The 25,655-nt window shown below is 37.0% G+C and overlaps 1 protein-coding gene across 2 annotated transcripts in view; it reads right to left on the reverse strand.

Moving 5' to 3' along the window:
• CDH9 (cadherin 9) overlaps positions 1 to 25,322 on the reverse strand; it is a 99,935-nt gene extending 74,613 nt beyond the window's left edge. The window contains exon 1 of one of the 2 annotated variants that reach the window (XM_009938092.2): positions 25,048 to 25,322. The gene's annotated coding sequence lies outside the window, so the exon portion shown is untranslated. The remainder of the gene's footprint in view (positions 1 to 25,047) is intronic. The other variant, XM_075417138.1, reaches the window with a different exon arrangement.
• Positions 25,323 to 25,655: the final 333 nt, after the last annotated feature.

Genomic DNA, 25,655 nt, shown 5'->3' on the forward strand with positions numbered 1-25,655 from the left:
TTTGGTAGACTCAGAAGGTGTATTTTAACACTGAAACAAAGGATTCTGGTGTAGTCTGGTGAAGTAAGAGCAGCTGTTCAAGGGATCATAATGCACTGTGCACAGATGTTCTGATCCTGATACATTATTCCTACGCAAACACCAATTTTTTAACAGTTTTATTCTTGGAGGATTCTAGGTTCCTGTACTTTGTCCCAGCCAGTGCAGAACTTAATCTGAGATTGTTTAAAATGTGTGGTTTTCTGTGTAGTGCAGCCCTCCACTTATTTCCTTGTTAAATAACAGAAGGATAAGACTCTGTTATTGGAATGACAAAAAAAGAAAAGAGAAGAAAAAAGATATAAACCATTATTTCCTGCTTTTGATTTTTACAATAATTGGATATATTAGGTGTAAAGAGAAAATTATTAGCTTGAATCAGTCTGGATCTACTGAACATTATGGTAAACATCCAACTTTGTTTTTTATAGGAGGAGCAAAGATCTTAGGTCTGAAACTAGAGAGAAGAATTTTAATGAGTTTTGTTCTAAGTAACCGATCAAAATTATATACGCAATCTCTCTCACTTCATTTCAGCTTCCACTGTTTACTCAGTACAACATTCAGCTTATTCTTGTCAAACAATGGAAAATTATTTTCTTCCTAGTTGCATTGGAAACTTCTTTTAAGGTGAGGTATTGATGTATTAAACATTTCAATGCTCCATACTGTGGAGAGCCTGCATTCTTTCCCCACTTTGCAAATCAGAGGATCTGAGTGGAGGCAATAAATGGTTTTTATTTTTACAGCTTGAGGGATCTGTGGTGGTAGGCTAGAACCATCACAGTCTCTCCTTGCAGTAAGAACTCTAATATCAGAATCCTACAACAGTTCCGGGTAAATGAATTATCTCTGTATGAAAGACTTTATTCTCCCCAGCACATCAGCAAGTGGAAAAAAAGTATCTTTTAAAGTCCTTTTGAATGTAAAATATTCTATTCAGATTCTTCAGGTGTACTGTGAAATAAGCCCCGCTGGGATCAGTAGCAGGGATTTGTTAGCAATGATGCCAATTTAAATGTTTCTATAGCAATTGCCATGGCAATGTTTTTAATTAGTGCAGCACAGTCACTCACAAGCACGACATGAAGAAAGGCTAACCTTCAGCAACTTGATAATATATACCACATTAGTTTATTTCATTTGTTAATAGTGAAATAAAATTCTGTTCCAAAAGAAAAAGGCCATAGTTCTCATGTATAGCTAAAAATAGCAGAGTTAACTGCAGCAGCAGTGCTTCATATTGCACTCACTAATCTTTAAATAGAAAACATGCAACTGATGTTCAGGATGATCCAAACTATCTGTAAAACTAAAATACATATTTTAACAGGGAATAGGAAGTATAAATCTTGTGTAGCCTAAGTGCACGGAACTGGTCTCATTGACTTTGGCTGTGTTTCTTTTGAAAAATATTTATCTGAATGTAGCTTTAATCTGCCTAACCTGGATACTAAGAACAGTGAAGCTGTAGCAACAAAAGACTGTGCTATAAATTGTACACTGCCACCAATAATAACAAGACTTACCTAGAGGCTAGGTCTGTGCCACTGTAGGTTCACTTTTATTATTCCCTAAACTAATTAAAGGTAGCCGAGATATGCATACACATGCTTCCCTCCGACTTCAACGCTCAAATATTCTCTGACTGCAGTCATCTTAGAAACATGAATATAGACTGTGGATGTATCGATGGCTGACTTTCAAAAAGCAAGCTCCTTTTGTTTTCATCTCCATAATTTTTTCCTTCCCTTTTCGTTCTTTATAGGTAAAGATCGGGTTGGGGGTAACATTGAAAGGATAAACAGAAAACAGCCAATATGCATGACTGCCCTCCCCTGCTGAACCTGGAAGAACCAAAAAAGCAGTTTGCATTAATTTCAATGACAGCTGAAATAGCTTTTGAGGGATCCTCAAAACTTAAGGGACAGATTTTTGACTCATGAATACCCTTTTTTCAAGCACAAGTACTCAAATCCCATTCAGGCAAAGAAACACGGGCCACTGAAAAAGAAACACTTCCCCGCTCAGCAGCTCCCACTGGAAACCTTTTGCAACAGATTTTCAGAACCGCTTTTTGCCCTGTGGGTTGCTGATCTCTTCAGCAGTATATACAGTGGAGATGCGCTCAGCTGAAAATTTTGCCAGGAAGCACCTAAGGGCAGTTCTTTATGTCTGGGACACCAGTGCAGGTTCCCTTAGCTACACGAGTCAGGGAGCCACAGGAATATAAATAAAGTTTGAGAGGATGTGAACTAATAGTAATTTGTATTGGAAAGTCTATTGAATTAATGTCTTTAGGCAAACGAATCTATGGTTTGTAGGTGCATTATAAGAAACATTTATCTTGCTGTGACAAGAGAGAGGAAGCTTTTATTTTAGAGTTTTGCCAGCCTCTTGGGCATGTCCATTGGAGACACTGGTCCAAATTCAACTCCACATGGCTTGAGTCGCACTCTCTATAGCACTCACAGTGAGTAACGCCAGTCCCCAAGGTGGTGGATCTAGGAAGCGAATGTGTGATTCGTGTTCGGACAATCCTGCTGGCAAAGTCTCATGCAGAGACACAGCTGTGATTTAAAGCAACCGTCCCTCCCTGGGTGGTGAAAATACTGTCTGCCCTTCTTCAGAGCAAGTCTCTTCTGAGGTGTAGGTGAAACTGCTTCTGGACTCTTTTTCACCCTACCATCCTTCCATCAGCTAGCAAATGAAGCCTGCAGCACTCCCAACCCGTCCTATATAAGGGTCTCTCACTTGTTAGTAATCGTTTTCAGTGAAGATAAAAAGAGACTTTTAAAATATCTACTCCTGAGGCAGCAACTCACTGGATTACAAAAGCAAAATGTGTATTTTCACATTAAAAAAAAAAATAGAAGACCCTTTTCTCCAGTAACGATCCTTTTTACAGGATCTGCTTTTCATCAACATGAGGCGAACTCAGAAATATAGCACTTGTAGACCCTTAACACAAGGCCTTTTGAAGATATTCCTTTGATTTTTAGTATTGATTTTTCTCCACAGGGAACACATTTCACTCTTATCACATAATGAAGCTGCATTATATGTTTTTATATCACACCTTATTTACAAATGCAACACACTCATCACATTCATGGTTTTAAAAGAATAGCTTTCAGAGACAGAAGGGAAAAATAAATGCTGTTATCAAAGCAAAGTTGTTCTCTTTGTTTTTCACTTTAAGATTGTCTCGAGTTCTGTCACTCATAAACTGGTTGGCTCTACTCTACTCTCAATATCTACTTTGATATTGACACTGCAATACTTAAGGCATGTTTTGTTTGACTTTTTTTGGTGGTGATGGTGTTTTTTGTTTGGAGTTTTTTTTCCCCATAAAGAGCATAGCCCTGTATCTGCATGATACGAAACAAAGCAGTATCTGGAGGAGTAGGCCCCTATTTTCCAGACCTGTCTATTCTCCTTAGTCTCTCTGCATGAAGCAGATGAGATTCCCCTGTGGCAGCACTGCTAATGACAGGATATGCTTACCAGTTCTCCTGATAACTGGGACTATGTGCTTTCACCAAATACCTCTTTCTTGCTGTTATATATATATATAATATATATAATGCAGCAGTCCACTATGGTCACATAGCTAGGTCCTTATGAAGCAGTCTGAGATGTCAGGTGCCTCCTACCTCTGCATATCTCCTGAGCGTAGCATGCACCAGGATGTAAGCTTGCTAAACTTTCTGAGTCTACACCTTGTATGATGGCCCAAGAGTGTGTTACAAGACAGAATTTCTCAGAATAAAGGCATCTTCAGCCTAGTAGTTTCCAGATCTTTAAAAATCATTAATCTGTCCCATCCTCCGTTTTTTTTGCTGATGTATGTCTGATTCATGTTCTTGCAGAGAAGTATCATGAAAATTAGACATAATTACTGCCTGCAAACGAAGATGCATTCACTTCTCTGGACTGGAAAAACTCAGTTGCTGACCAATTAAAGGTAGTTAGCAGATTTGGACTGGTAATTGCAGCCCGTTGTTGCTGCTTCCTTCCTGAAGGAACCCAGCAGCTGCTGAATGCTGTCATTTATCGGAGCTCAATCCCTGTTCTGCTGTCTTCAGGGGGATCACAAAATCAAGAAAAGTCTCATCATCAGAGCTGAGTAGTCCCCTTTCCAGCACAGGAATTTGTGCACACAAATATTGCATAGGTTTAACATAATTTTTCGCTATTTGTCACCTCAGTTAATCTGAACGGAGTCTGATGCTGCTAAAGCTTCAACCTTTATTTCCATAACAAACACCCTAAAATACCTACAAGTAGTAATTCTAGAGCTTACAGGAACAATATATATCCCAGAGACATAAAGTATGACTTTACTTTTTCTTATTTCTAGATTTGAATCTCTTCCTTAAATATAAAAACCACCACCCCACCCCAAATAACCAAAAAAGCCCTTTATTTGCATCTCATTTGACTTCATTAATGATAGATAAATGCAAGATATGAACAAATTCTAAATAAATGTAATAAAGTATTGCTTATTCTGTTAGTATCCTGATAGTCCAAGATGAGGGTGTCTTCAACAAGCAAACATCCATTATAGTATATAAGCATGACAAACCGTATAATGATTTTTCACCTGTATGTTTTCTCAGTCTGCAAATACCAGGTATTTAATAAACCCCAATAGATTCTGTTTGTCCTGAGTTTCTCCATTTCTGCTTTGAAACCATGTAAGCTTCTAGGAGCCACCACATTCTGCAAGGAGACCCACAGTTAAACAATCTTGTGAAAAGAATGAACTCTTTTTGTTTGTTTTTGAACATTGTAAAGGACAGAGTCGTTAGACAACTATTACTGTAATTGGAAGCCACAGTAAACAGTTGTTACCTCTTCGCTCTCTTTGCCACAGATGAATGTATAGACTTAAATCAACTTCTGCAGTTGTCTCTTTTCCAAGATGAAAAGTTCTGGAACTGCCTGCTTAATCATTCCTTGTTTGGAAGCTGTGCCATACTTTTGATCGCACCCGTAGCCCTCCTCTAAATCTCTTCCATTTTTTTGGTGTATCTTTTGAGATTGGAGATCACAATTTATCGTGGTATTCGAGCTTCAGGCCTATATAGACAGAAGCTTAATCATACTCCTTACTTAATTTCATCATGATATATGGCATTGTTTGCTTTTTTTTTGACCACTGCAGAGCTCTGGGATAAAGCTTTCCTCTTACTATCTATTGTTACATTATGGTATTATTCCCCAAAGGCATCACTCAGACTTTATTATTTTATATGTAAAATCTGGAGTTTACCATGTATGTTGTTTTACAGAATTTCATAACTATTTCATCATCCACCATTTTGGTGTCCACTCACTGTATTGCATAGACTACCAATGTGTATAGAGCAAACCACTACAGTTATTAAACCATTGTAAGGTAGAGACTGGTTGGCATGGCAAGGCTCAAATCCATATTGCTAAACTTTCTCCTTTTATCCACTTCCTCCCTCCAAACCAAGGTTTTCATATTATCTCATATTATCTGTGAGAATTGAGGCTTGGTCCTCAAACACTTTCAGGAATTTTCTGGGAAAGTGCTGGTCGGTACAGGCTCAACTGATGTTAGGGACCGTAATAACAGCGAAATGGTATGAACAATTACATTGCAAAAGCCAGTTTCCTTGCCAGGTGAAGTATGTTAGTATAATCATAGTCATAAGATCCTTTTGCAAGCTTTTGCAAAGGCCCCTTGGCTTTATTATGTTGCACGTCACTTGCAAGGTTTTTCACCTGGATAATCAAACCTGTTTTCAGTTTATTTATGAGTATGTTGAACAGTACTGGCCCGAGTGCAGATCCCTCTGGAACACTACAACAGACCTTATTTCAACGTGAAAACTTGTTATTCACTTCTTCCTGCTAGGTCCTGTCATTTAATCAATTACTGATATATGCAGGGACATTCACTTCTAGCTCATGACTGCTTAAGCGCCTTTGGTGAGTGACATTGTCAAAAGCCTTCTAGAAGAACAACTAGATCATAGCAAAAGGTCAATGCCATCCACATGCTTGATAACTCTTTTGAATAGGTCTGTGAGGCAGGACTTCCCTTTCCAAAAACTATACTATACATCCCCAGTATGGCATGTGTCCAAAAACTGTGTTCTTTATAAGAGTTACTAGCAATTTCACTGGTTTGGGCGTCAGATTTTGTCCCTACAACTTATGCCTGGTAGAACTGAAACCGTTTTTTAAAAGTTAGCATCACATTTAATGCTTTGAAACCCTCATGTGTCAAGGAAGTTGAAGTGAAAAGTAGAAGAAGAGAATGAATATTTCAGCAATTTCCTTACTAAGATTTTTAACATTCCTGATAGTATGCATGAAGATGCTGCCATTTCCTAGAACCTGAATTCCCACTGTACTGAAATTAGAACTTCTGATGAGTCCCTGATTAAATAAATTAAAGAACAGTAAAATGATCTCACTTTTGATTGTTAAGGTTTAAAACTTTTTCTATTTTCTCCTGAAAACCATGAAAAATGAATCACAGACCAGTGGGGAGCCACAACTATAGCACTGATGGTAAAGTTTTTCATGGGCCTTCCCAAACATGTTTGCAGTTTTTAATTACAGCAGCTTGTTAAAATCAAAATGCTTCCCCAGCCTCTGATGACATGACAGAAAGGGTATCATGCAGATACATGGTACTGGATGTTGCATGTATGTGCTGTTCTAGTGCAGCCCGTTTCTACTATTTGTTTCCTGAGGGTTTATGCTTTCTCCCAAGAGCTAGCAGCCTAGATGTGGTCAGTCAAACTCCTTCTGGTGCCTGACAGTCCTGCAGAGAAGCCCACCAAGAATTCTGATCAGTAGCTCAGTTGGTTTCCATGCTCAATTTCTTATTGAAATTTTGATTACATGTTTTAAAGCACTCTGGGGAAAGAAATCCTCGAATAACTTATCTTTTGTTTGTTTCCCCCCCCCCCAGCCCGCTGAGGTTTCAAGATTTCCTACAGTATTTCCCAATTTTGCCCTCCTCAAATTTCTACCCTTAGTGCAGACTTTACATGTGGTTTATTGTTGCTACCATGATAGGCAACTTCAGAAGACCTCAGACCCATCTGGAAATGAGTCAAAAGACGGGGAAATACATCATCTGCTTACACATTTAACCATTTAACTGTGCTCCAATGAGACTGCAGTTGTTATTGCTGATACCAACTGCTTTATTATTTGGTTCCTTTGTTTCTAGCAACCAGAGACAAAAATAACTACTTTATCTTTCTTAAGATACCAGTTATCTTTCAAATGGCATGTGATGTTTCCTTTAGTAAAATCTGAACCAGACTTCAGACTCTAATAGTCTGTATTTCAGCATAAATTACCAGGGTATGCAGATTTTAGTGTGATTTATTTGGATTAATTCAAAACACACATAATACCTTTCAGATAACAGTCCAGAATTAACCCCTGTATTTTCCTGCCCTTTTCATTAAAACTCAGTAAGTAAAAGATATAACTGCATGAAACCATATACAAGGTTCCAGTTTCAGAGTGAAAAAAAGAGTAGAAATATGCCTGAAAAAAATTTGATATAACAAAGCATTTGTTTTGTCTGCTCTAGTACTTCTGTCTAGCTGTGCCCAACATGGCAGGGCACAATCCAGCTTTAAAACTTTCTCACTTAAACTCAAATGCCTGTGACTGTCTCATTTCCTTCTCACATCCCAAAAAGATGAGGGAGAAGGGTATATGAGGGACCATAGCTGTGTTAGGGCTCCATACTGCTAAGACAACTCATAAAATATCTGGCTTCATAGAAAACAAATTAACTCAATTGCATAACAGGAAAAAGGAAAGAGTATAGTCAATCTGTATGTAGGGATATATAAGTCGCTTTTTTTTTATCTTTTGCTGTTTTATGTAGGAACATATATTTTACATGAAACAAAGTTACACTTCCTACAAATTAATTTCCTACCTTCTTTTTATCTTTGTTATTTTGCAATCATATTTACAGGCAAATTTTTATGTCACTTTTTAGTAGTATGGCTGGGGGTACACAGTATCTGTTAGTGAAATTGTTTCATTACTGTTGTCAATAAAGCATGCTAAATTGCCCTTTTTTTCCTGACTCTCAAGAACAGTCATTATATGAGCTTTGCACAGGCAGTTCTTCACGGAAAAGAATGTACCTTCATCTAAATCTTGTTACTAGAGTGTTGATTTGAAAAGAAACACTTTATAGTAAGAGTTACTAATAAATAGAGTGAATAATAATGATCCAGCATAGTGTAATGCAATTGTCCTATTGCTATTCTGGATGCTGTGAAGGGAAAACATGCTGCAATGGTGTAATTTAGATGGGTATCATGATATAACAATTTTAATTTGGTTGATATAAATCCAACTGGTTTTTTAATTGTACAGCCCAACATCTTAATGAATGTTGAGGAATGGCTATTTTTAGTAATAGAGAGTGCTTAAAAAAGCCTGTAGAACAATTAATTTATATATACCTACCTGACATCCATATTTTATGTAAAGCTAGTAAAAAAGCAACAGGAAGGATTTCTGAGTGAAGACTGTCTTGTAGCTGACGCAGCAGAAGTCATTCAATAATGCTACTGAATTTTGCATTAATATTTTTATCAAAAAAATCTATTTCTAGTTGTCTCACAGCAGCATACATGGAACATGGAGAAAATTGAACCTGTTATGTAATGTGGAATTATGCCTAGTTATTAATGTAGAAGAATGGTATTATGCCTCCAATACTTGGGAAAGCAAAATCCAAATTCAGAATTAAATATATCTATATCTATACAGCCAACATTATTTGATTACTGGTCTTGAACTAGGAAAAAATCTTAAAATACAGGAGTTTAGTCTAAGGCAGAATTCACTATTTTGTATTCATTGATACCTTTTAATACTTTTATTCCTTCCTCACCTTTCCCATCTAATAAATTACTTTTTATTTTACAGGAGTGATTTTTTTCCTTCTAAAAATGCTATATGTCTTTTAATTCTTCAAGTGTACGTTCAAGTATTTCCTGAAGCCACTGTGTATTAAGTCTGTGGACTTTCAGGTAGCCCACATTTATGCAGAAGATTTTAAAAAAGCAGCCCAAATGACTGTTTATTTTATTCTTCACTCACAGTTCCTAATGAAGTACAACAGTGTAGGAACAACATTCATTCCTTTCTAGTCACTTATCCAGAGTATAAGTTAGCATAAATGCTTTCCATCAATCTTCCGTTTGTTGTCCTCCTTCATTTTATAGTAACAGCACTGCTGAAATAAGGACCAATCCATAAGAGAATTTTCAGTTCCAGTTTTTATAGGTACTTGGTAGACTAACTTTTAATGTATTTCAAAAATATTCTAACTACAGCCCTAGCTGAGAAATGCATGTCTATTTTTATAGAATGTTGGGATCTGAATATAATTGCATTTTGCAAGAAACTTTAAAAAAATCTTGGTTTTATTGGCTGCATTTATCACTGTTAAGCAGGATCAGGAGGCAAAACAGAGAGGCTTGTGTTATTCTTTTTTTTGGTGTTAAAGACATGATGAGCTTCTTACTATTGCATACTAGATATGCGCTATCCAAAAGAGGGAGCCATAACATTATACTATATCTTTCCACTTTATAGATAGTGAAACTGCATACATTGTTTTTTTTTTTTTTCTTAGTTGTACTTAAGGATGATGTTTGCTCTGAGTTTTTTGGGGGTTTATATGAATAAACTATCGTTCAGAACTAGGTAACACATGCTAATGATCTTACTTGAGCTGAGTGAAATGGTTGTACTCAAGTCAGATATGATTAAGCTAAAGAAAAACATCCTGTCATAAAAAACAGGTTTAAGTAATTTATCTTGCTCTTGATTCCACCACATGCCTTTTTAAATTTTGAGCAAAGAGTTTGATCTCTCTGTACTCAGTTCCCACCTCATGAAATGGAAAATATACATACAATTATCAAAGAAGAGGAGGTATTTGCTAAACATATTTCAATTGCTTGTCTCTGTAGAAAGTGAGATCAACGTAAAATATCACTCTTAATAACTGATGAAGTGTTCAGTTCTATCAAACTTGCTTTGCTTGGAAGAACACAGTACTCACAAAGGCATTACGCATATTTTGGAAGGCATGGATTGGATTGCCTTCATACCTGAAAGATCAGTGGACTAGGATGTATCTGAAACAGTGGAATAGAAAAGCACAGAGTGGTCAATAACACTTGCTTTATTTTCATAATTTCATTAGAGCATTATCTTTGCCTCTTCCTGGTAGCACTGTGTACCTTATGGGGAGCCTGGCACACCCCAGCAAGCCTAAGTGAGGAGGGGTTTTTGGTATTTTTGGCGTCAGAGGAGCATTGGTAGTTGTTTAATTCCTTTCTAATATTTTTGAACCAAAGTATAGGTTTCGTTTGCCTGTTCCTTCACAAAAAATCACAGAAACACAGAATCACAGAGCCGGAGAATCACTTCTTCCTCACTGGAGGCACATGTAATACGTAGCAGTACGTTCTCCATGTGTTTTAAGAGCCTCTGCTACTTTTTGTGGAACTTCAAAGACACATGTCTGGGAATAAGCATTGTTCACAGAAACCAGTATTTACCCCAGTGGTATCTGAAGTCACCTTTCTAATGCAATATAATATATAGATAAGTTTTAATGTAACACTTTATCTGAACTTCCAGATTGAACCCCCCCTCCCACTTGTGCTATAATGAAAGTGAATAATTTTGCGCAGGAGTTAATTTCATAAAATAAAATTTAAAAAAAATGTTATCAGCTGCCATTAAGTCATCATAAAGAAATTATAAGCATGAAGTTAAGCCTGTTTCTTGATCTTTAGCTTTCCCTTTTGGTATTGATGAATAAATAAGAAAATACATTTGTTAACACCAGCCTGTGACTGTTGAAATTATAAAAGACAATTAATTGGAAAATACACTACGTGTGAAACTTTCCTCATTTGGATGTGAGCCTTGTGAATGTAATTAAAAAGAAAAGTGCTTACTCCAACCATATTTTTACCTTCTGTTTTCCCTGTTGGCATTTGAAAATATGTTCACGTTTTCTCCAATTACGTTCGCTGAAGTTCTTTTACATGCCATCAGGCCTACTTTGAATACTCCATTACCAAGTCAAAAACATTCATACTTTCAAGTCATTTTTTTTGTTTAATCATGTAAGTCCTCTGTCATACAGTGTATTACGATTTATACTGAATTACTGTTTCTTTTTAATGCAGGTCATATCTGCACCTACACTAAAAAGGATGGTCTTAATAAGAATTAAGGTACTTACTTCATAGCTGAAATTCCCAGTTTCTGGTGATTTCTCTATGACACATACTATTATATTTTTCTTTGTCTTTCTGAAAGCAAATGTATTCCAGATTTTACTGATGTGCTTATTTCAGTATAATCTTTACTTTGGCATGCATTACAAGACAAAGGTGTGTTAAGGCACTCTTTGTTTTCATTCTGCTTTCCTCCATCACTTACACAGGACATTGCTTCAATAAGCAATTAATCTTTGCATGGGTGGGGTTTTTTTCTCTTTCTTATATGCACTGTATTTGCTTTGCTCAGGTGTGCATAATACTGTTCATGTATTTTGCTGTTCTAGTCTTTGCAGGAAATTTTAGAACTTTCTTCCAAGTTGTGTAAGTCAGTAAGAAGATTCTACTATCTTCAGTGGCTCACAGTTAGGTTTTTGTTGCACGTCTGTAGTTTTTCGGCTTTTTGTCTGGCATCATTAATTTAATGTCTCTGTCTTTTAAGGAAATTTTCTTTGATGATTTACACATTTTAATGCCTTCTAAAGCAATGGATTCTTCAATATGTGTTACTAACGTATACATTAGGTTTTGATTTTTTAAAACAAAGATTTCTTAGCCCTGTGATTATTTTAAAATCTGTACTGTATGGTTTCTATTGTTCTAATTATGCAGTACTCAAGTATAACTGTGTATTTTATCTAATAAAAGAATTTATTACTTTCATGAGCAGTATGTTCACAGTATTCTATTTATTCTGTTTTAAGTGATTCTGAAATTACATTTCAATCTCATTTTGATAGTTGAACAAGCTATAACGTTCCTTTCTCTCCCAGCCTGTGCAGAAAGAATCCTCTTTACACTATCTGGATTTTCCTCTAACTTTATCCTCTGATGTATCAGAAATCAATATTTGTTGGCATTTTGCAATACTTTTTCCTCTGACATTTACCTTGCAAGGAACATGGACTTATTCCACTTCTCTTTTTGAACATCGCTGACTTCTGTGCACAAGATAACGCATTTAAAAAAATAATTATCCAAATAATTTTTTTTAAATATAGTATGTAAATTGGTTTCGTCATGTAAGTTTATCTATCTATTCATATTATATTTACATGCACATGATACAAATCAATATGGATTCTACACACATACCAACCCCTATGCAGGAAGAAGTGTGTGAAGAGGCTGGAAATAAAAAACTCACCATTTAACATCAGTCCTGATTACACAACAGTTGACCATTTCCCCCCTAGTTTGGTTGCTATTAACCAGCCTGCGGCTCTGGTATGGGTCAGGTACTTCAGGCATTCCTGAACAAGCTGGAGCTCAGCTGCATAGCAAATTGTGCCCTTTCTGTCCCTTTTGCAGCTCTCAGGTCCTCTGCTCTGCCTATTAATGAGCGTGACAGTATTTCCTCCCTTTCAAAAGACTGAATCTAAATGTTACCAATGTCTATGGGAGTATTCAGCTTGACAATGTTGAGTTTTCCATCAGGACTATGTGCACTTCTGTTATTTATCTGGAGCTTATACTTAACTGCTTTCATAGAACACTTTGAAATGCATTGTAATTACTGACTGGTAATTGGTAATTTCTGAGGTGCACCACCTGAAACCCAATTTTCTTGGTCTCTAATACAACAATGACCTGCTTTCAGTTCAGTTCAGTCATACTGAGATAGAATCATATTATTACAAAGACATTACATATGATGCACTAATATTACTTGCATAACTTTCTCAGGTTCTAGTATTTCTTCTTCAGTGTTTAATTTCAGTATTTTATTCTGTGCTTGGTAAGAAAACCTGGTATTCAGTATAGGGTATATTTTTTTTTAATGAACAGTAAGCTATGACTGTTCATACTCTACTTTTGTAATTTAACATTACTTCAAATTTAGTAGCAAAATTATTTATTTATTCAAAGACAAAACTTGAGCTTAAGCAATGCAGACCTACTTCCATGCAAATTTCTGAACTTGTTAATAGCATATTTAAACTAGAATGGTTAAAACTTCTCATTTTTAGATCTGCACTCTCTGTACCTTCCTGTCTACCCCCTACCCTTCAGATTTATTAGTGACATCAAAATCACAACAAAATATTAATAAAAAATTCTCTACTCTCAAGTCCTTTCACAACCTCTGCCTTTGTGTGCCTCTAGTATTTGTAGTATATGAACACAAGATTACTTAGGCCACATATCTTTTTTTATAAATCCTGAATCTGTCGAAAATGCTGTAGAACAATATTGATCGAAGATGTTTCCTTTTTGATTGCTATGGTTTACAGACACTATAAATACTGTCTATTAGGAAAGTGGGATTCTGTACAGCAAATTTAAACCTGCTTGTGATTGGCAGGGTCTCATACAAATAGGCTCTTTAAAAGTCAGCAGAATCACAGGGTGAAAAACACCCACTTAAAACAGTGTATTCCTAGTGAGTTAGGTATTGTTGTGTCATTCTATGAGAACTGGGTTCAGTGTCTTTAGTTTACAAATTATAAATTGTCTTTTACTTAAGTAACACACAATATTTCCCATGTTGGGGGAATGCAGAGATATTATTAATGTTTCTATTAGTTAATTATGACAATTTTTTCCAGGCTGTCACTATCAGTGCAACATAAATATGATAGAAGACCATATAACTCATGGGTTGCCTGATCAGTGACTACCCTAATAGGATGAAAAGCTATGGATGTCCAGTGATGTGGATGCATGTACTTAGGCCAGGTTGAATCATGCTTTAGCGCAGGCCCTGACCTTTCTTGGAGGTCTCTTAATGATGCAGTACGAACATCAGTGATTGTTAAAACCTTCTGAAAATTTCATTGTTTGAATATCAATAAAGTGTTAAGACAAACATGATGGTGACATTAATTCTTCTGGACAAGACAGCAGTGAGACTTGGAGTGAGCAGAAGAATCTTTTCCTCCACTTGCTAAACCAGTTTCATCTCCAGAGCAAAGAGAAAAGACTTTTTCACTGACACATCATCCCATGATGGAGGGTCCCACTTTCTTTCTCCTTGCTTTCAAGTATCAGGACGACTCCAGAATCTCTGCCTTCCACTGACTTTTCATCAAACTGACAAGTCTCTCTGATCCCACAAAAATCAATAATGCTCCAGCTCAAAGCACAGCAAGGAAACAGCAAGGCCAGTTGTTCCAGAAAGCAATGAGGCCAGGTGCTAGGGAGGGGTACAGAGTATGAGAAGAGATAAATGTGGGAAAAGTAATGATACTGCTGTCAGTCTGGCAAATAATAATTTTTGTAATTGGCACCATATAACTTAAGATTCCACTGGGATCTTGAAATATTCCTGCTCATTAGCAGAGGCAGTCCATGAAATTATAATACACCTGACGTTCACTAGTAGGTCAACTCCAACTTTTTAATTACACTTATTTATGCCCATAAGTACATATATAGAATCGTAGAATAGAATCATAGACCCATTGAGGTTGGAGAAAACCTCTAAGATCATTAAGTCCAACAGTCAACCCAACACAACCGTGCTCACTAAACCATGCCCTGAAGTGCCACATCTACACATTTTTTAAACACCTTCAGTGATGGTGACTTCACCACTTATTTCGGCAGCCTATTCCAATGCCTGACCACTATTTCAGTAAAGAAATATTTCCTAATAGACAATCTAAACCTTCCCTGATGCAACTTGCGGCCATTGCCTCTCATCCTGTCACTAGTAACTTGGGAGAAGAGACCAACACCTGCCTCACTACAAGCTCCTTTCAGGTAATTGCGGAGAGCAATAAGGTCCCCCCTCAGCCTCCTCTTCTCCAGACTGAACAGCCCCAGCCCCTTCAGCCACATCTCATAAGACTTGTGTTCTAGACCCTTCACCAACTTCTTTGCCTGTCTTTGGACACGCTCCAGCAACTCAATGTCCTGCTTGTAGCGAGGGGCCCAAAACTGAACACAGTACTCCAGGTGCAGTCTCACCAGCGCCAAGTACAGGGGCATGATCACCTCCCTACTCCTGCTGGCCACACCATTCCTGAGACAAGCCAGGATGCCGTTGGCCTGCTTGGCCACCTGGGCACACGGCTGGCTCATGTTCAGCCGGCTGTCGACCAGCACCACAAGATCTTTTTCCTCTGGGCAGCTTTCCAGCCACTCTTCCCCAAGCTTGTAACGTTACATGCAGTTGTGACATATATACATTGTGATTTATACATAAGCAAAGCATACCTATGTTCTTGTATTTAAATACTGAGGGTCTTTACACTGATTATGTTTAAATGTCTTTCACATGTACTTTCACAGATCTGTGGTCAATAAACCAAATGAGCACTGTCAAATAGTTCTTATTAAATTCTCTGTGAGATAAACATGCTGCCTCCAAAGATGAACAGCATTACATTTCAGGGCAAATAACAATTCTTCATCTTTTGAATGGCATAGGTGCTGTTTGTAAATTGCACCTGAGAAAACAATTGCTTGTAAAAGGAGGTGGTAGCTTTGTCCTATGACTACCTTTTTATTGAAATTTAACATCTATAATTCTCTTTTTTATAAATAGGATAAGAAATTTTGGATGCTCTGTGGCAGTCCTGAAAACCATCAAGTGTGCCTTATAGTTAACCACTACAGACTACCTGGAAAGTAGAGAGAGCATGTCTCTATCTTCCTTGTCCTTTCTGTCCTTCAGATAACTGATAGTGACCACTGGGATGGAAATTTTTGTTTAAAAGGAGCGTGCTCACATCATTTGACCAGTGAATTATTAGGGTAAAGCTAAACTTTGGGATCAACTAGGTAAAGAAGGAAGAAGAATTCAAATTCATATTTGCACTGTAAAGGGGCATTTAAATTAAAGTTATCAGAGGTGTTGCTTTGTCTACGGCTTAGATGACCATCTATCATTTAGATGACCATATAGTAAGACTGAAGATATTCTGAAAATTGCATTGGAGCAGCAAAATTCCAGGTTTCCTGAATCTTCACACCTGGAGATGAGAAACAGTAAGACAACCTGAAATAGTCACTTAAATTTTCTGAAGGTAAGAATTTTGTCAATACATGTAATCAGGTAGAAACGGTATGGGTATTAAAGTAAATACAGATGCTTCACTGGAAGTGATCAATCATGCCATATAATTGTATTAAGGTGGTTTAGTAATTCCTCTCTCAGGGAATTCTTGCCTCAATACAAAGTTAGTGAATGAAGCAGAAATTGTTTCCTGACAAATCTGAAAGAATAAACTGAGGCTGACTGGTTGGTGGAACCTGGGAAATACCAGCCAGTAAGCTTCACCTCTGTGCCTGTTACGGTCATGGAAGAGATCCTCCTGGAAGACATATCAAAACATATGGAAAGCAAGGAGGTGATTAGAGATGGCGAATGTGGCTTCACCATGGGCAAATCCTGCCTGACTAATCTAGTGGCATTCTACAGTGGAGTGACTGCATCAATGGACAAGGACCTATAGATGTTGTCTACCTGGACTTCTGTAAGGCCTGTGAAATTCACAGGCCACAACATTCTTGCTACTAAATTGGAGACATATGGGTTTGAAGGTTATACATATATGTGGCTATATGTATATATGATGTTTATATATATATACATGTGTGCGTGTTTTCACCACAAGCAATGAAATCTCAGGATTTTTTTTATTGCCTACCAAACTCACAGGCTGAATGGTATGAAATTTAATTAGTGCTAATCAACTTCAGGTGAAGGAAGCAGAAAATTAACCTGGCTCATTTATTTTCCATTCTGCAGCAATGTCCCCCTCTTTATGTTCCTTAAAAGCATGATTTTTCAGCTTTCAGTCTGTATGAATTAACAATTCTGATTCTATTTGCACAGAAAGCATAGAGAAAACCTACAACTTCCGTTTTGTTCCCATTGGTATTGCAGGTGCCCACAGTACTGCATTTAAAAGGAGATCAAGTCAAGTAACCCACAATCTTATGCTGGTTTACATAAGAGACAGCAGTGACAGGACGAGGGGTAATGGTTTTAAACTAAAACAGGGTAGGTTTAGGCTGGATATAAGGATGAAATTCTTTGCAATGAGGGTGGTGAAACACTGGAACGGGTTGCCCAGAGACGTAGTGGAGGCCCCATCCCTGGAAACATTCAAGACCAGGTTGGACAGGGCTCTGAGCAACCTGATCTAGTCAGCAGTGTCCCTGCTCGCTGCGGGGGGGTTGGACTAGATGACCTCTAGGGGTCCCTTCCGACCCAAAACTTTCTAGGATTCTATGATTTACACAAATTTTTATGCTGCTTCATCTTTGTGAATCCACTCTTCAAGCTTTGGAGAGGAAGCCAGTTAGCCTGCCTGCCTGCCTGCCTTCTCCAGAGAACTAGTGATTCGTTCTACCAGGTTGGCAAGTTTTCTTCTAGTGGCTCTAGGCATGTGCTTTAACTGTTGCATCAGGTTACTCAGTGTCTGTTTCTGCTCTGGCTTTGTATTGTTTGGGATCCCCATATGTAGGTCTCAGGAAAGTTCTCAGTGACATGCATGGGACATAGCTACTGTTTCAAAGTACCTGCACTTTCAGAAAAATATCACTTGAATAGTTCTCCTCAGTTTATACAATTTTCTGCCAGTTAAAAAGTAGTGAAAATCTTTTTGAATATAGGTTGAGATCCTCTTTATGTCATGAGACCAGGAACTTTAATCCTGTGCTGGTTAATCCTTAAGACATATTTTAGTTATGTTCAGCATTCAAGCTGTGAATATATGATAGTCCTAGGGTGTTATACACACAGATCTGTACACAAACTACAGAAGTACTGTCTAGTCTCATCTGCAATTGTTAGGAAATTTTCAGATGTATGTTTCTCTGAAATCATCATCTATATATTACTTGCCATTGGTGAATACATCTCCTGAGTAATCAAAAGTAACTATGGTCCTGTGTCTGTACACAGCAGTGCAGTTCACGATTTAATTAAACAAATGCTTAATAAATACAATCCTTAAAGTAGTTTAAAAAATGTGTTTATTCTACCTGTAGGCTTTTAGTTTTGAGAAAGCATCATGAACTAGAATCTGAGCACGTTGAGGACAGAAAAAATCATAAAGGACCTTTGCATATTTGAGTTTATTCTTTGTGGATCTATGTTGTAGGGGGGGTTTAGACAAATTTGCTCTAAAAGGTAAAAGTGAACTGGGTGAGCATAAAGTCAAATGACAAATAAACTATTACAGTAAGCACTATTGGCAAGAATGTTAAATCTTTCCTTCTAGCAGTGCTAACGGTTATGTTTCTGAATGTTTAACACTAGATACATTCCTAAACCATTATCTATTAGATTCAGCCTTTTCAGATCTATATCAGACTGTATGACTGAGCATCTTTCATTTTACTGTTTAATTTTTTGCCAAAAACATCAATCTATGGTGCAGTCTAGCCAATTCCTACTGTACTCCCATTTTTTACGCCCCTAGTGCTATTCTTCTGTTTCCTGAATGAAAGCATCAGTGAAAAGTTCTCAGCCAGTAGGTTTTTTGGCCTCTTGTAGCTGAGAGCAGCTGTGTCAACTTTTTGGAGAGTTTCTTCTCTTTAATTGCCTTAAGAAGTAGCTAGGAGTACATTAAACACATGACATGCTTTTCTGTTTTGAAAGGCCTGTTTGCTGTAGAGGTGGTTTACCATTGTGAGTAGTGAGGATTTTTCAGTAGGACCACGACTGGAAGAGCAGGTAGCATCAGAATCTTGGATTTTACTAAAATGTAACAAATCTTTTCAAAACGTTACAAAACCCTTACCTGAAGTCATATGTGGGTTCTCAGCCTTGATAACACTACTACTGCTGCTATTACTGCTACTACTAAGCAAAGAACAGTATGTTCAGTATCATAGATAGAGAAGTTCTATCTCATTGAAGGAAAAAGAGGAGATTAATTAATTTTCATTAGAACACAAGGGGAGTTACTTAGTATCGTACTTCTAGAAAAGATATAAATGCAATCCAAAAATGTGTCTTGATTAGTAAAGGAGGTGTGTATCACACAAAAATAAAATGATTAGGAGTAAGATCTGGTAATCCATGGGATGTAGATTACAGCAAGGAAGAGTCTGCATTAATTTCTAAATATAGTTCCAGTTTTCAACAAGTCTGAATTCTCATTAGAGGTAAAATTTCCTTTTACATTTGGGAAACAAATTTAAGAATTATTGCAAATTTTGCAGGAAATGAGAAAATAGTTTCTGTAACATAATATTTTTATTTTTACTCTGAGGAAAAAATATATTTTCATCAGATAGAATCATTATGAAAACAGAGATTCAGCACTTATTTTTTACTCTGGGTAAGGGAAATGCACAAAAGCAATTTCATTGGTTTCAGTGGGATCAATTTTATTGCAAAATGTTAGTCATTCTGAATAAGAGTTCCAGAATGTGGCACAAGAACAAACAACTCTCTTTAAAAATAATTGAAACAACTGCAAGAATTTACTTTAAAAATAGCTAAGTTTTCCTTATTTTTTTTCTGTTACTACAGTGGCAGAATCATTTCCATGAGATTTCCCACAACCAGCCCCTACACCTTAAAAATCAGAAGAAAGAACATATTTACAATACTTTCTCACTACAAAACTGGATATTTGAATTCATTATGATACAGTATTATGACAAAGAATAATGCAAATCACATGAAAATATTATGATAAATAACAAAGTAAGCAGGCAAACGGTTTCGGCCAGAAAGTAGCACTGCAAACTTAAGCAAACCCATTTTAATCTGTTCCTTTTTAAGATATTTTATAATTCTTCTTACAATTTGCCTGAATTATGCTTGGACTTATGTCTGTATTGAGATATATATATTTTTGCAAAATGTACATGTATGTATACGAAGAATTTTGTCATGAACTGGGGCTTTATATGATTTATTAAACTCAGGTATAGGTAGTTGACCGATACCTTTAATCATATATAAACAATAAATACTGGATTCTAAAATGTTTCATTTGTACTACACCTACTTTTTCTTTCAAAACAGAAGTAATAAAACTAACTTCACCGTTATTGCCAACTCATGTCATTTTGGCTTTACCTCTTCGTCATCTCCTCAGGAGCAAATATTGAACGATGGATTACAGAGCAAATAAAGAACAATTATTTTGGTAAGCTCTTCAGCTGAGGATGTTAGATCATTATGCTTTTTAAGTTTCCTTTAATGGACACTCTTACGCAACCTGGTGGTTTTCTGAATTCTTTTTTAAGAGGTGTCAAAACACAAAAGTCAATTTCTGCACCATTGATTATCAATGTAATTGATCATTTTCTGAAAGTAATGGCTGAATCTGATAATTTCTGTATATATTTCTAGATAGTCTTGCAAATATTAGTTGCCTTCAGTTGAACTATTAAAACTATGCAAATTGACATAATTTCCTTGTGATTGTTGTTGTGCAGTTTGTGTAAAATGATGGAAAGGCCTGCTGTTTCCATCCCCAAACTTTAAAGCATTATCTACAATTTTCTCTATTCATAGAATATTTTCTTGGATATCATATCTAAAAAGCTTGTTTTGAATTTGGAAAGTAATTTAGGAGCTCTTTTTCAACATACTTACATACAACAGGAAATTTCTTTCAGTATTTTTTTGAAAATGGGAGTCTCTAAGCAATGACATGCATGGCCCAACACTGTAATATTCTTCCAGGCAGAATTTCCATGAAGCTAGTGGCTATTTCCCTTGACTGGGGTTTGTGAGGATGAAGCAATCTGAACACCAAGTAGCACCTAGAAAATTTGTACTTACATAAACCTCATCAACATCTGCGTTTTCATATCAGGAGATTCTAAAATGAAAGCTATGGTCATATGAGACGGGAAAAATTGAATCTAATGTGATGTTGTCTTGATGCTGCTATTATTCATACTACTAAAAGGTTTGAAATTTAAATACAGAAATTTGTATTTAACTAGCAAAGAAATACACTGGCCATAACTCATGCATTCCATTTTGCAGTTACAGAAATATATTTCCAGAGAAATATTTGTGGCTTGGTGTTATTCAAGTATTCAAGGCACTTTTATTTTTGTGAACATTGGTGCATTCATATGGACAAACTGGAGGACTGGGAAAGTGGAGGCCTCATTCTAGCCCTGGCTCTGACACAGAGCTACTCCATAACTGAGACCAAGTCAGCTCAACACCCTGTGCAATAACCTCTGCGTATGGGATGAAGGCAATGCCACCCATCCCCTTTTGTAATCTTTCCAAGATTGTGGAATGAAGGTTGTAAATAACATACTTTGCTTCCTACTTTTCTATAATTACACTACACACTACGCATTAAAAATAATTTCTTTCTAACACATAATAATTTTGGAGCTTTCTTGTAAGCTGCAGTATATATCCAGTATTTTTACTTTTTCCCTGAAGTCAGTAACACCATTTTCCTTCAAGTAACCAAAGCCAATTTTTTCTAGGATTTTGCACTGCAAGCACATAGTATGATCTGATCAGGATATGTCTCTGCTATTCAGCCATGCTCAGCAAGTAGGCCTCGATGCCACTGGGCTGTTTTATCATGATCAGTTGCTGAAAGTCAGGACAGTAACTTGCCTTTTGTCATTCAGCAATTTCCTATCTGTTGAAAAGCCAAAGTGAGAAAGTTATTAAAATTATGCTGGACTGCTTTTACAAAGATTTTTTTGTTCACAGCTAAGAATCATTTCTCTCTGATTTATTTTCCTTCTCCTCCCATCCCCTTTCAGCAAAATTTTGGATTTATTCCTGCAAGTGACTTTCCATAAACTTTCTCACTCACATGCAGAATGTAGTTAACTTTCACTCAGATATCCCTATTCATGTTCAAATATTTGTGCTTCTGCAGATAGCATTTGCATGTCACACCTGCTGCAAGCCTTAGAAATTCAGAAGGCATTCTGATATGAGTGGGAGAGGAATTTTTATGTAGGCTTTTTGCTCCAGTTGCCTTCTCCATTAAAATAGCACTGACTGCATGAAAGAAACATACAAAATTATATACCTCTATTGTCTTATATCCAGGTCTATAAAGCCCAGTTTTCTTATAAGCACAAGATTTGTGCAGCAATTGCGAGAATTTTTAAACAGTGATCATTACTGAGTTTTTATTTTCATTAAGGTCTTGCTGAACTGATCTCTTTCCAGAACAGTTTGCAAAATTGAGAAAAGAGGGAGGAGGAAGAAGAAAAGGAGAACACTTCTGTGTTTCTGTTCATTTCTGAAAATAGGGGCAATATTCTCTGTGCTGTGTGTTGCCCTAGAATAAATGAAAATTCTGAAGTAATTATTGTTCTTTCACGTGTCCTGTTATCATCAGGCTTTGGACAGCAAACAGGAGACATCAGTCTACCTTGTTTTATCTCTTGAACAAACTGGTCACCTGAGGAAACTGCCAGTCCTGTTACTTTCTAGATCTACTTCTAAACTCTTCTGACTGTAGATGCCCTGCAACCTGTGTTGTGCAGCTTCAGAAACCATGTCCTGATGCCAAGGGCATAAGCGAACATCACAGTTAGGTTGTACAGTTCCTTCTGCAGCATTATGGCTGATAACATCTATCTAGTGGATTTAGGTTATTACATTTTGTTTGGCAGGTAAGTCAGGAATGAAGTCATCCTCATTGGCTGATCCAATGATGAGAGGCTGTCTCTGCCAGTGCCATGCAACTGCCACTGAGATCAGTATCCTTGTGGAGCAGCAGCCAAGTGATAGGATAGCACAGGTCTCTGCAAATGAGCTACTGTCTGGAGGGGAGGACGGCCTTTTTAGAATAAACACTTCTGTAGACAAGTATGAAAATGCTGAAAGCCTGAAGCACTTTTACCATGGAGCTGTACATAGCATACAGCAGAGCTGTTTCTCTCCACTTTTTCCTCTCCAAACTGCATCTCCAAACTGCTTTTTGTGTTTAGGTGAAATGTACTAGCTACTCATGCAACACAATTTTTCACAGTAACAGCTGCAAGACAGCCTCTGAAATGAAATACTTTACTTTGTTCACACGAATAATCATATGACAAACTTTGATTGCTGAAATCACTTGATCAAGTTTGAAAAGAATTGACAACTACTTTAGGTACAAGTTTAGTCTTTAGTACTGGTACATTTCCTCATTTAAAATTAATCTAATTTGAAAAAACAAAACAAGAATAGTTTCTTTCACAGGCATTTAATTGTACAATGTGACCTTGTAAAAGTTTTGTACTTTTGCTAATAGAAAATCACATTAGCTGTAAGCATATTTGATTCTATCTTGAATCTATAGTATTACATAGTGCAGCACAAATGACAGGACAATGTATTTTACCTGTCAAACTGAAATATAGATAACAGCACACCATTTTTAAAACTGGCATGTTTCTTCTATAGAGTTCTTAATAATTGTAGAAAAAATATAACACAAGACTTCTAAATATGTGATTAGACCATTCTCATGTTTTGGAACAGAAATTAACATTCTGGATGTAGAAAATGACTTGGAAACAATGATTTTTAAAGATCTGTCATTAGCAATTCCTACCACTACCACCAAAATTATTTATTAATAATAAGCTTTTGATCCCATTAGCGAAACTATTGCAAGTATCACACTTGCCTTTTTATCCATATTTGTTCTTCCCATGAGAAAACTAATGTTACACTTAGCAAGGAAGCATAATCCTGCTGTGATTTAAGTAAAATATGAGTTTTGTCACTGCCTTTAATCAGAGCAAGACTGATACATGGGTTATAAATTTGTCTATTGAAAATAAATATCATCCTAAGAAAATATAATTCTATTTTCTGACCTACTACTTAAACTTGTGAGAAGGCGAGGGGCTACTCTATGTACATTGCCATACAACTGCAAAGGATATCGATTTCTTCATAGTTCATATGCATGATTCTTTCTTTGAAGCTCATACAGTGAAATAGAATGGATGTGGCTGCACTTTTCTTGCATGTGAAAAGAAAAAGCAAAATGTCATTCACTGGGCAATTGGTTTCTGCTGGTTCTTTCAAAAACAAGTGGTCAGTTTGACCTTTTATGCTTTCTGCCTTGCTTTCTGTGCTGGTCTCTGATTATGCGTATTAGGCTGATCAGGTTGTTTGGTAGCACTTCTGGAAAACCACGTTGCACTTCAAGTCAGTTGACTTTGACTTACTACTATGAATATCCAAAGGGACATCTCCCTCAGCTCTCAATCTTTCTGAATAATGAGCTACCACTTCCCCCTGTCAGATGTATTAAAAAAAATACTAATTTTGCTATTCCCACTAAAGAAAAACAAAACAAAGGCTGGGTACTTCAGTCTTATTAGTAGTAAACACCTCCTCCTTTTTCATCCTTCTTAACTGTGTTTGTTTGGATTAGGCGTTTTCCATAAAAACAAAAAAGGAATAAAGAAAAGGAAGATAGCTTCTATCCGGACAGGCAAAAAAGCATTCTGCACAAAAGTAAAACTAGAATAATATCTAATAGTATTACCAAAAAGCATACACATTGCTAGCTTTCTAATATGCATGAGCAGTTGTCTTATATACAGCAACAGAGTTCAGATTCTAGCAATTTAGTACGATTATTTTCTTGCCAATCCGTATAAACGAAATCTCCCCCTAAGTGGTCTGCTGACCCTGCCCCCACCCCGAAAGTATCTGTAAGGCATCTTTAACGTTTTAGACACTTTTTCAGAAAGCATCTGCTCTTTTGCTGTGAGCAATTTCAGTGCTAAAGAAAGTTCATCTACTCACCGTGGCTGTCGGTGTGAGCTTAGCTCTGCCCGTCCGGTGCTGCTCCTCCACCTGCTTCCTCCCCGCTGCCTGGTACCGTATCTCCAGCGCTGTGTGGGCTTGCGTCTCACTAGGGCTCCCTCCCTCCCAGCATCACTTTTAAGTCAGGCAGGCAGGGAGCTGAAGCCAGAGGGACTCTCCATCTGATTGGTTTCCATGCAGTGCCCCTGCTTAATAACAAACGTCCCTCACTGAGAGATGCTGGCGCTGATGGAGATGCAGTGCTCAACATGAGAAGGTTTGGGGCTGGGGGGGTGGGGAGGAGGGGGGGTGAGGCCGCCTTTGCCAGCCATACAGTGATTTGCAAGTGAATGCAGTGGGAGGGTTCAGAGAGGAGGGCTTTGTTAAGGATCCTCTTATTAACTGAGATTTAAATACAGAGACTCATGCTACCAGCTCAGTTTGATCTGTTTTCAGTTTTAATAATGAGGAGAAAAGCATGCCCATAACCTGTGAATTACGTGAAGAAAAAAATTAATTACCTACACTAGCAACACAGCATCAGTTGTGTGCACATACTCATTGAAGAGCGCAAAATTCTCCTGTAACACTACGGTGACAAAAGATGT

The sequence above is a fragment of the Opisthocomus hoazin genome, chromosome 3 (assembly GCF_030867145.1).
Source record: "Opisthocomus hoazin isolate bOpiHoa1 chromosome 3, bOpiHoa1.hap1, whole genome shotgun sequence".
NCBI classification, from domain to species: domain Eukaryota; kingdom Metazoa; phylum Chordata; class Aves; order Opisthocomiformes; family Opisthocomidae; genus Opisthocomus; species Opisthocomus hoazin.